The sequence below is a fragment of the Podarcis pityusensis genome (assembly GCF_964106645.2).
Source record: "Podarcis pityusensis genome assembly, chromosome: 4".
In the NCBI taxonomy this organism is placed as follows: Eukaryota; Metazoa; Chordata; class Lepidosauria; order Squamata; family Lacertidae; genus Podarcis; species Podarcis pityusensis.
The window spans coordinates 87,869,579-87,882,226 of NC_138027.1; positions in this window are offsets into that span (position 1 = coordinate 87,869,579).

Here is a 12,648-nt window from a genome sequence, read left to right on the forward strand (position 1 = left end):
TTTGTAAGCATATTAAACCAGAGAGTTTTTGTTCCTCTTTCCTTGAATTGAACTTTATTATTCTGTTCAAGAACAAGACATCTATCTGCTTTGGCAGAAAAGTGACTGTTCCCCCATCAGTAAAGATTAACTGGGATTAACATTAGGCATGTATAGTTTAATAGTTTCTGTTCACATCAAGCACTTTAGAAGATTAAAAGAGCCACTAATGTATTTTCATGACACTTGTGTCTAGATGAAAATGTACTGGAAACTCGAAATGGTTGTGGATCTGGTGTGTAACCTTACAAGACATTGCAATACATGAAATGTGGAGAAAGCATATTATTTAGCACATGAAGTGGTAATTGCTAAGGGTTATGATAAATAGCTTACTATTTGCTGCCTGCCATTAGCATCCCAAACCTGCCACCTGATTCTGATACCCTCACAAAACTGCATACATATGCACCAAGATAAATAGATATCACTTTTTTCCTCTAACTATTGAAGGTCTTTTTATTCTGGCAAGCTTTCATGAGGCAGGCTATACGATTTCTAAACTGCTGGCCCTGCCCTTTTGTAACCGTTTTATACTATTTTGATAAAACTGTAGTTTTTGTAGGCTGTGTGTCAAGTGGTGCATTTACATTAGATGGGCATCCTATAAATGCTTTGCCAAATGAATAAATGAAATATCCATACCTCATGTTCATGGCATCTAGTCAGGTGAAAAAGAGCACCCAGCTTAGTCCTGTACAAAAACAGAAAACCACTCAGCACTTTAATAGTCAGTACTATTCCTCTAATTGTTCCCACGTAGATAAGGAATCCAGTTGGGTGCAATGTAGACTTCAGAAAGAGGTATGTTTCCAGCTCCCTTAAAATGATTGCTGGTTTTGACCTATAATGCCCTAAATGGCCCAGGACGACAAAGCCTCAAGGACCACATTTCCGCATATGATGCAACCTGGACCCTGCCATCATCACCTGAGGTTCCTCTTCATCTGCCTCCTCCACAAGATGTCTGTGGATATTTTCTGCAGTGGCTCCCCATTTGTGGAATGTCCTCCCCAGGGAGGTTTGCCTGGTGCCTTCATTACATATTTTCAGGGGCTAGGTGAAAAACTTTCTCTTCAAGCAGGCATTCAGCTGATTAATATTCTATATCTTTTTTAACGTGTTTGTGGGAGGTGGGTTACTGGTTTGTTTTCGTTTTATAATGTAATTTATATTCTCGTTTTGTATTTTTCTAATGTGAGCTGTCCTGGGACCTTTGGATGAAAGGCGGTACAGTGCTACATCGGTTCTCTACCATCTCCATTGACAAACGTTTCGGAACCCAAACACTGAAAACCCGGAAGTAAATGCTTCCATTTCTGAACGCGCCTCGGAAGTCGAACGGTTTCTGCTGCGTGTTTTTCAGTTTTTTCAATTGAATTTGCAGACAGCCCTTTGCGCCTCGGTTTTCAAACATTTTGGAACTTGAATGGTCTTCCAGAATGGATTACGTTCAAGAACCGTGGTACCACTGTATACAACTTTAATGAATAATAATAATAAATAATAATTTTTGATAGTTAATAGTGCACAGCTCATACTCTTAATGCATTGTTAAAACTGCCTCCACATATATCTGCTATGTTGATGCCCTCATCCTTTTTTTATAATAATTTTTAATCATTTTTAAACATATTATTTATCGTACATACCACAAAATCTCACATCTTATACAATCTTTTTGGACTTCCATCAGCACCTCTGATGATCCCCCATTTTTATCATTTCTTCTGCATTTCTTAAATTCATACTGCCTTTAATTATCTTAACTAACATCTTCCTTTTTATCCAATTATGCAATAATTCAAATTATCCACCTCACAAAACTTCTTGCAAACCTACAAATGTAATCTGATCATCACAATTACTTTTCAAATAGTCCGTAAATTTACACCAATCTTCTGTGAATCTCTGGTCCTGCCGGTTTTGAATTCTTCCTGTTAATTTGTCTAATTCTACATAGTCCATCAATTTCATCCTCCAATCTTCTTTCGTCGGTAATTCTTCTTGCTTCCAATTTTGTGCCAACAATATTCTTGCTGCCGTCGTTGCATATAAAAACAGCTTACAATCTTTTCTATTTATATCATCTCCTACAATGCCCAGTAGAAATGCTTCTGGTTTCTTAATAAATGTATATTTCAAGATTTTTTTTATCTCGTTATATATCATTTCCCAGAAGTTTTTCACCTTTTTACATTCCCACCAAATATGATAAAATGTTCCTTCTTTTTCTTTACATTTCCAACATTTATTGCTTACCTTATACATTTTAGCCAGTTTAACAGGTGTAATATACCATCTATACATCATTTTCATCACATTTTATTTTAAAGTATTGCATGCAGTAAATTTTAAACCTTCCTTCCATAATTTTTCCCAATCGTTCAGCTGTATATTATACCCAATATCTTTAGCCCAGTGAATCATAACCGACTTTGTTGATGCCCTCATCCTAGACACTGTCACATAGATATGAAGTGCCCTTCCTATGGTGACTGAATGTTGACATCTGTCTATCTCGGGAGACAATGGAAGAGTGTTCCTTTGGGGGTGAAGTCAAACCTTTGGAGAGTTACAGCACCTTGATAGAATGTGGAGAGCTTATCAGTTGACAGAAAGCACTTATCCTTTATAGAATTAGGCTGCTTTGATGGCAACCTATGCAGGCGAGGGGGTAATTTAATCAGCTTTGCTGTTTTGTGCTTTCCAAAGAAGAATGGAAACTGATTTAGGATTTCTGTCTTCCTGTCAGCCATTCCTTGTCTTCCTTATTACTTCTTTTAAACAAATCCATGTGGATCCCTAGAGACAGATACACAGAACAGGCATGTGAGCTGAGAGTACAAGACATTTTCAGGCTTGCTTACATTACAGATTTCTTTTTTTAAAAAAAGGAAAAATGAAATTCACACAGATACTGAGTTTGGCAAATGTACACAAGATTCTGCTACATGAAATTCTGCAGAAGATTAAACCAAAGAACTAAATAGATGTCAGAATTCCCAAAGTATTGTGGAACGGAACTGCTTCTCATTACTCACCCTGATAAAAATCGTCTTCTGGAGAAGAAGGCCAAATGTGAACTTGGGAACCATTTAATGACAACATAGTCTAGTTGTTCAGGGCATGGGAGAGAAAGTGAGAAACAAGGCTAAATAAAAGAAAAGGAATTGAGAATGATAGCTAATAACAGTAACAAGCTATTCATTTGCCCTGTTAAAATAAAACTCTTCATGTTCCACAGCTCCTCTAACAACAGGAGATGGGGGTGGGACAAATACCCCCTTGCCTCAACAATCATGTAGGTTCTGCAGATGTTCCTTGAGAGCAAAACAAGGCAGCAAATATTCCCCTCCCATAAGTCTTAGTTGCTCCCTTTTTGCAAATAAACCAAAACAAAGCAAAAATTACAACTCAGTGTCTCACCTTCTTTGGCCCCCAGTTCCTTCTCACTCAATGTCTTACTGAACGTGCTATTTTTAATGTTCAGTTATTTCTGTCTGCTTTCATTTGGTTTCCTTGTTTTTTTTTATTGTGGAATGTCAGAGTAGAAATGGAAAAAAAAATGCATACCTAGGAAGATCCTGCTGAATCAGACCAAAGGCAGATCCACTACAGCATCCTGTTGTCCCAGTGGTCAGCCTGATGTGTATAGCAGGGATGTCCAATAGGTCGATTGTGATCTACTGTTAGATCCCTGTGAGGTTTTGGTAGATCACGGTTGATCTCTGGCTCCCTTAGCATTGCTAAAACTGCCACACCCCCTCTCCCTGCCCTCCATTGTTGTATGAGCTCTGTAAGAGAAGATGGAGCTTTCTCTGTGCTGCTGTTTTGACCCATAGTGATCTTTTTGTGAGTGACTTTACCCCTTTGTCCCTTGTTTTTAACCCCACCAAAAATGGAACTCCCTCCCGAAAAACTTTTTTAAAAACCCCTTTAAAAAGGGGCTTTTCTCCTCCCTAAAAAAAGCTCATCAACTTTGAGTTGAACCGCCCCCCCCCCAAAAAAAAAAACGGGGGTAGATCACTGCCAGTGTTTAATTCTGAAAGTAGATCGTAGTATCTTGAGAGCTGGCCACCCCTGGTCTATAGGAAAACCTGAAAACAGAACCTGAGCAAAGGAGCACCAACTGAAATATAGTCAATCGACCCATTAGCTGCCAATGGGACAGAGGGGTGGTGCTTACCAGACCTCCCATGACTGGTGTAACTGTGGCTTAGCAGAAGGGAGGAGAGTGAGGAATCCAGGAGTTTGGTGTGATGCAAACACACTGGTGGAGCCAATCTCGTGCTATCACAATTGAGGAGATTTCACCCCTCCCATATCCAAGAATCTGCTGATGTTCTCTGCTGATTCTCCAGAGAGGAGGGGACGGTTTCTGCTCTCTACTTATTCCGCTCCAGCCTCACATCAAAGAGAGAGGGAGACTGAGTGTTAGAGAGAGATCGTGTGTATAGATAAGGTTGCTGCTAAGAGCAGCTGCAGACACTCAGTGCAGTTCAGCATTTTCGTTTAGACCTCATTTAGCTCTGTATATAGTTGTGTATTATAGCTGTAGATAGAATAAAGAAGATATTCTACAGAGCTGCTCTCCGAGTCGTTTATGCTCTGCTATACTCTGCTGTGCGACGACTGTCTTCTTGTTGGAGTGAATCCGGTGCTCACAACTCTAAGCTGTGAGTCCACAGCACTTTGACCAGTTCCTGTGCAGAAGGTGGTCTCTGGCAGTGCTACCCAGCTCGCCTAGCCCAGTCGGGGCTGAAGTGTATGAGTCCGGTTGGTGGCACTGGCTCAAGGGCGATGCTGACAACAATTGCATCTGCAGTCTTAACCATTCTAGTTAGCTGCAGCGATGCTGATGACAGGAGGTCAATGCCAGCCCAGCAACTGCTACTGCAATAAGAAATACATCCCTCCCCTGAATTCTACCATGGGGATATCTGAGGAACATTTTGCCTGGAGGGAAATTGAAGGACCACTCGCCATCTATCTCTGGGTGTTCCAAGTGAGCTGACGGATACCTCCTTTAACTGCCACCATGTGGTAATCTGAAGGCTATCTTGCCCTGAGAGAAGCAGAAAAGAGAAAATGAAAGAATGGATTAGTGAGTTTCTCATTACCTAACTCTTGGTGTACCATCTGAGATGACACCTCTCTTGCCAACTTCTACCACTGGCTACTCAAGTACTGTCTTATCCTGCGGAAAGGAGAACCCTGGTTATTACTATTATTCTACTTCAGAGCTTACCTTTGCAGTTTTATTGCATAGTTCTACTATTGCTATCTGCCTAAAAAGTGATATATAAATACCTTAAACAAATAAATATTGTATGCATGCATACATTAAAGCAAAAGTACATAGGAATTTGTTGATGTTGCAGGTTAAATATTGAGGCACTGGTGCACTTACAGTAAATGATACACAGACATATATATTGCAGAGTTCTTGTTTTTTAAAGTCGATACATAACTCCAGGCAGTAAGTGAAAGTGGTTTGGATTTACCATTTTGGAGTTTATGTATTTAGAAAGAATGGCTCAAAGTTCTAATGAGAGCAATCTGGAATTTTCCAGCCCAAACATTTCACACAGAGACAGACATTAAATTCATACCAAGTGTCATTGGTGACCAGGTGCAGTGATCAAATATTTAATCATCGCATCCTGGATGCTCTGTGGGAAATAATTTATGAGGTTCCATACATTTACAGAAATTACTTGTCAAATAACCACAGAGCAAACAAATAAATACACATTGAGTTCAGTTTATGGGTAATGAAAAGGACTACCCTGCGGAATGGTTCATTAGGTATGAGTTGTTTAATGGACTCCACAGAAAAATAAAGTGAAGTTCACCTTGTTGTTATTGTTGATGTTTAGTTTCCTATTGGCTACTCAGTCGACACATAGTTCAATGTCACAGATGTGTACATCAGGTCATTACTGGTGTTTTTCCTAATTTATAATTAACTGTTTGGAACTCTTCCAAGAAAAATTGTGATCCTTACCAGAACTCTTCTGCTTTCCATCCTAATCCCTCTAATGTTTCATCTAAGGAGGAACCTTCAGATTTGCTTCAGAATTCGCTTTAGGTTAGGCATGGGAATCGTGCTGACCTCCAGATGTTGCTAAACTCCAGCTCTTATCAGCCATGGCCAGAATGATCATAGATGATGGGAGCCATAGTTCAACAATATCTGGAGATCACATGTTCCCAACCTCTGCTTTAAGTCAGCCCTACCTTTAAGCGCTGTGGCGCTGTGGGTTAAACCACAGAGTCTAGGGCTTGCTGATCAGAAGGTCGGCTGTTCGAATCCCTGCGAAAGGGTGAGCTCCCATTGCTTGGTCCCTGCTCCTGCCAACCTAGCAGTTTGAAAGCACGTCAAAGTGCAAGTAGATAAATAGGTATCGCTCTGGTGGGAAGGTAAACGGCGTTTCCGTGTGCTGCTCTGGTTCGCCAGAAGCGGCTTAATCATGCTGCCACATGACCCGGAAGCTGTACACCGGCTCCCTCAGCCAGTAAAGTGAGATGAGCGCTGCAACCCCAGAATCATCCACAACTGGACCTAATGGTCAGGGGTCCCTTTACCATTTACCTTTACCTTACCATTAAGCAAAATGAGGGAATCGCTTCAAGCAATGGATGCTGGGGGGCGGGGGGGGCAGTGGCAGCAACTGTTTCTCCTGAACCTTCTGGCCATTCTCTTTGGTTGGAGGTCAGAGCTGTGTGTAGGGATTAGGATGCAATTCAATTTAGTTCACATTTTAAGGTGAATCCCCTTAATTCACACTTCCTGAAACAGTACACCAGTGATGACCAAACCTGGTTCTCCAGCTGTTTTTGGACTACAATTCCCATCATCCCTGACCACTGGTCTTGTTAGCTAGGGATGATGGGAGTTGTAGTCCCAAAACAGCTGGATGGCCAAGTTTAGCCATCACTGCAGTACACAAACTGAAACACAGCTCTCCTTTTTTAAAAATGCACTTCTCTGAATTTTGCAACAAAGTTCTCAAGCCAAGCAATGTGTACAAAAATGCACATATGAGTGAAAACAACATGCAAAAGTGCACTCTCTTAGGGGAAATTGCTCTGAAAAAATGTGAATATTTTCATTGCAGCCAACACATACTATTTATTTTTTATGCCTGAGTCTCGTGTGAATCGGCAAGGGAAAGCAGCTGTATTCTCTTTTCCAACCTTATTATGCATTTGTATATTGTATAAAATTAGAGAGGGAGAGAGAATACTGAAAATACCAAGTTCTATTTCTTCTCTAAGATATATAGATATAGATATATGGTTACTGTTTTTTCCCCACACCCTTGGAAGAATTTATATTTAGGCTTCTATGTAGTTGTACTAACTCGAAGGCCTCTGTGCAAAAGATGTGAGAAATCATAAATCTTACCTATGTCACTGCCTAGCCTTTTCCACCGAAAGGTCAGACATCCCCTGGAAGCTATTTCTTTTCTTAAAAAAAAAAGGAAAAAGGCAGGTCAAGGCTGCAGAGATTCTAAGAACAGCACCTTTTGCTGATATATCCTCCTTCAATTTCACTGCTGTCATTCTTTATTGGTCCTTTCCCCTGCATTCTGGGAGGCTGCTGGCTAGTGTTGATTCTAGCTGGTCCTATCATTAAAATGTAGCACCAGCAGGACAAAGTGAAACTGATAGCATAAAGGAATTGTTTCTGCTGTGCAGATGACATAGCCATCTTAGATAACCAAATAATGCCAGCAAAGGCTCCAGTCCAACAGAGCACAGGATGAGTAAATGGTTCCACAGCGCACCTATCGTTCTGCATGAAAAGATGAAAACATACAGTTTGGCGATTTGCATAGGGATATCTTGGCTTGCTTTCTCAAAATAGCTTTAAAAGAAGAAAAAGGGGGTATTGTTTTACTAGCATTGTAACTTTTCAATATTTCATGTGGAACAATGCCAGCCCTGTCCACATGAAAATAAGCAGATGAGAATCCACTGCAGGATTTCCGCCCCCCTCAAGAAATGGATGTGTGCATGAACTGTGCTGCAATAGAATCTAAAATGCAGCTCCTGTGGTTCAGGTAATAAATAGAAGACTGTAGAAACAAGGCAAGAGGGATTAGATCACATAGATAGAGACATACCCACACATTCCTCCTGCTCCAGCCTTTGATGCTAACTTGTTTCTTCCACTGTGATTCCACACCTGATGATAGCATTATTCTGGTTCTGGTGGCAAGAGTCAGGAAGCATGTGTTTGTGTAAAGTAAACATTAGGCCTGATAGGTGGGTAGATTTTGCTTGCAGGCTATGTAATCACTTAGCCAGATAATGGAAGATATGTAGCTCTGAGGTACATCAGCAGCTTTGCATAATGCATTTTTTTTTTTAAACACAAGCCACCTTCAGGGTTGCAATACAGGATAGAGATCAATGACATTCAATTAATAAAAGTAACTGTCAGGGAGGAATGGTGGAGAGTGCCTCCCCAGCCTGACCCTTCCAGAGAAGACAGAGACAGTTAAGATTTACAACAGGGGTTTAGGGAGGTCACAGCTCAGAGGAAGATGAGGGAGAAAGTTGGGAAATAATGGGAGAGGAGGAGGCAGAAGCACCGGGGTGGGGGGGATAGCTGACGGACACAGTGTCTTTAGAAAGTATTCCAGAATCCCCTCTCCCAGAACCTGGCGAATCTTGAAAGTAGGAGAGCAAAGAGTTCAAAGACCCTTCTCAGCACCCGTAGGAGAGATGTTGAGCTTGACAAATGAGGAAGTAGAAGAGACAACAGGAGGGGGGGGTTGGAGAGTCACTTGGGACAACGGAATTATCCAAGAGGCTGGGTTTTATAGCCTCTCTCTGTAAATACTGATTAAAAAGTGGATGGTAAGAACATTAATTGTATTTGTATGTTCCTGGACAACTGGCCGTGTGAGTCTCTGGCAGCAGGCTGAGAGTAACATTCAGAAATAAAAATCCAATCTGATATTTCTGCATTAGCCTTTTATATTGACCATTATTTTCAGAGGAGTTAGTAGCTGAGTTCTTAGGAATTGTTTGGTGTGCCCCCCCCCCTTCATGCCAACATAAAGAGAATGGGTCTGGGAAAGAATGTTTAATGTATTCAGTGCACTCTCCAACACTCAGATGTGGTTGCTTGGATACTATTCAGCTTTTGCAAAAGTTGCTTTTAACATATATTGAGGGTACTTAAACACTTGTACTATATCTTCCTGTCCAAAAATTAAAACTCAGGGATAAATTATGGAAATGGGTGAGGGAGGGGGAGAATATTACTGTTTCTCTTTTAGTTACCATTTAACATCATTTTTTTGTACATTTGGGGAATGATCCAGCCTCGTGTGGGAGGTCCACTAAATGGCCATTCACAATAGAACCTCTGATCTCTTCTTCAAATGTGTTGCGCATTGATAGCTGATAGATTGCATGACAAAATGGGAAGAGTGGGGCAAATGCTGAACTTTATGCCAAAATCTGCATGTGTGAACATTCAGCCTGCACAAACATAAATCCTGGTGTGTGTTTGTGTGTGTGTTCATGTCTATTAGAGTTGTGCACCAGAACTGAATTGGCTAATTCAGGGAAATCTGAGTACCTGTCAAGTGAGGTTCCAATGTCCCCAGATCACTGTGAGTTGGGCTGAGCAGTCTAGAGTAATTTGAGGCTGTCAGGGAGCAGGGTGTGAGAAGCAGAGGCAAGTGTGGGTGAAAAGAAGGGAAAACTCTGAAAAGAAGGGGCATACCAGGCAGCTGCACCTTCACAGAATAAGGTACCGTATTTTTCGCTCTATAAGACGCACCAGACCATAAGATGCACCTAGTTTCTGGAGGAGGAAAACAAGAAAAAAAATATTCTGAATCCCAGAAGCCAGAACAGCAAGAGGGATCACTGTGCAGTGAAAGCAGAAATCCTTCTTGCTGTACCGGCTTCTGGGATAGCTGCGCAGCCTGCATTCGCTCCATAAGACACACACACATTTCCCCTTACTTTTTAGGAGGGAAAAAGTGAGTCTTATAGAGCAAAAAATACAGTAGATGAACCAACACATAGAACTGAATCCTCCCATTTACCAGCTGGCCAGAGGGAGGATTTGATAATGTGTGGTGTCAGTGGTCCATCACTTATTTCCCAGCTGAAGAAGGCATGTAAAAACTATCAATGGGGCAGTGCAGCGGATGGTATTGCCCCGATCTCAACTGCAGCAGAGATAGCCGGGGCTCAACAAGGAGCAGTCTGATGATTCCTGATGTATAATCACAGTAGCAGAGGAAGGTAGCAGGGCTTCAACTGAACAAACTCAATTATGTTTAGCCATTCGAATGTTATTTACAGATAAGCTGCTCTTATGAGCTATTTGCTTCCTAGAAAGAGCCGTTAAGATATCAGTAGCGAGGAGGAGGGGGCATAGGGGGCAGGACTTGATTTCCTTCCACCTGGCCTTCAATTCGAATTAGCCTGATCCTCTATTCCCTTTCCTCTTCTATGAAGAAACCCTTTCTGGGACCTCACATTTAAATTCTTCCCTGGTTTCCTTGCTGGCCGTAGTAGGACCAACTTGGCCAGTTAGCCCTGATGATCATTTGATGTCTACTGACTGGGTTTCTCCCCCCCAAAAAATGACCCCTGAATTTTTGAATTTTATTGATATTGATGCTGCATTTCATGTTGTATTTAATGCTGTTTTACGCTGTTTTTAAGTCGCATTTTAATCAATGTTTTATATTTGCTGTTAGCTGCCCTGAGCCCGGTTTTTAAACCGGGAAGTGTGGGGTATAAAAAAATATATATATTATTATTATTTATTTATAGACAAATCCAAGAGTGAAGACAAGGCTGAAGCAACACAAGAAGCAAATTAAAAATAAACTTTTTCTAATAGATAAAAAATGAAGAGACACTAGAAGAAGCTGGGAGGGGGGAAACAGAGAAGGAATAAAGAAATGGGGGGAGGGGATACAGGCCTGGGCTGAGAAGACTGGAGAGAGACAAGTGGATTCTCTTTGGAGTGAAATCAGGAACCAACCTGTCTGAAGAGCAATAGGAGGGGCGATAACAAATTTGAGTACCTTCCATGCACCAAATGAACATCACTGTTGATTTTAGCAACACAAATTGCCTTCTACAGATGCAAGTCAAAACCATCTCTTTACAGGTGTACACTTCCCAGTCATCGAGCATCCATCAGCTATATTTCAGCTTCTGTTTCTAATGCATTCCTCCTATTGCATTCCTTTCAGTGTCAAAGGTAAAGAAATAGGAAGGAAAGAAGAAAACCAGCCCTGTAACTGGGTATCTTTCTAATGCCGAACATATAGCTGGTTATAGATACATTGCCAAATCTGATAGCTGGCTGCACTCCAGATAAACTGAAACAGGACTACTTTATCAGGGGTGTCCTGATAGCAGTCACACACCAAAGATTGTGGAATTAATGGGAGGAGAGAAAAATAAAAGATTCCATCTTTGAGCTACACCACACAGCAGACCCTAGGGGGAGAAATGGTAGCTTATCTGTGTGAAAAGAAAACAGATCTGCTGCTTACTGAACAGAGTCAAAAATGCTCCCTGTGAAATATGAAATGGCTATAAATTTGTTGCTGAGAAGACCTCTCTCTCTCTCTCTCTCTCTCTCTCTCTCTCTCTCTCTCTCTTGCTAAGAGATATTTACCAACTTGGGTAAATGAGCTCAGACATGAAGTAGGGAATTAATAATACACGCTTGACACTTGTAGGGCTCACCCACTGCATCATAAAACACTTTGAAAAATTCTCAAGCAGAGTTTGAGCCACTGACAGAGGAGTGCTTTTCCATTTTGAAAATCCTTAACAAGCCCCGGGCAAAATCAGACTGATAAGGCTCAGCCTGAGTCTGATGCCGAAACTACAAGAGAACGGAACAGGAATCTGCATGTTTTTTGTTTGATCTGTCGGGAAGAATGACTTTGCAGTACAGCCTTAGAAAGTATTCTGTTATCGCTGCTCACCTTGTGATAGTTATTGGGGTTTAGTGCTATGGATAGGGAGAGAAGAGCAATCATACTTGCTTTTTAAAGGAAACATGGTTTGGTGGCAGTCAAGCCCATTCATCTCCATGAAACATATGTCCTGTGGGTGGGCTGTGCAGATGGAAAACTAGCTCTGGCTGGCCAGGGCTATAAGGCCTGGAAGGGTTTGTGGGTTTACCTTGCTGTCTCCAAATGCAACCAATCCTACCTCTATCATTTCTGAACCTTGCTTTGAAACACTGCCAGTTGCCCATTGATGGAACTAGGAAAGAATGCTACTACCCACAGCCACAATTGACCATGGTGTTGTGGGGTTTCTCTAGAGCCATGGTTCCCAATGTGGGGCACACGCCCCACAGGGGGACAATTTGATCTTTAAGGAGGGGATCTGAAGCTTGTTTAGACCAAGTTAATGGCCTTTTAGGCTTCCTCCACATGAATAAGAGTTCACTTTTTGAATAATAAGAATTAGATGTCACGGGGGGTGGGAGTTGGCATCAGGATTTTAGAGATGCTTAGGTGGGGCAAGGCCAAAAAAAGGTTGGGAACCACTGCTCTAGAGCAATGTTTACACGATGCATTTCTTTTTCCTACT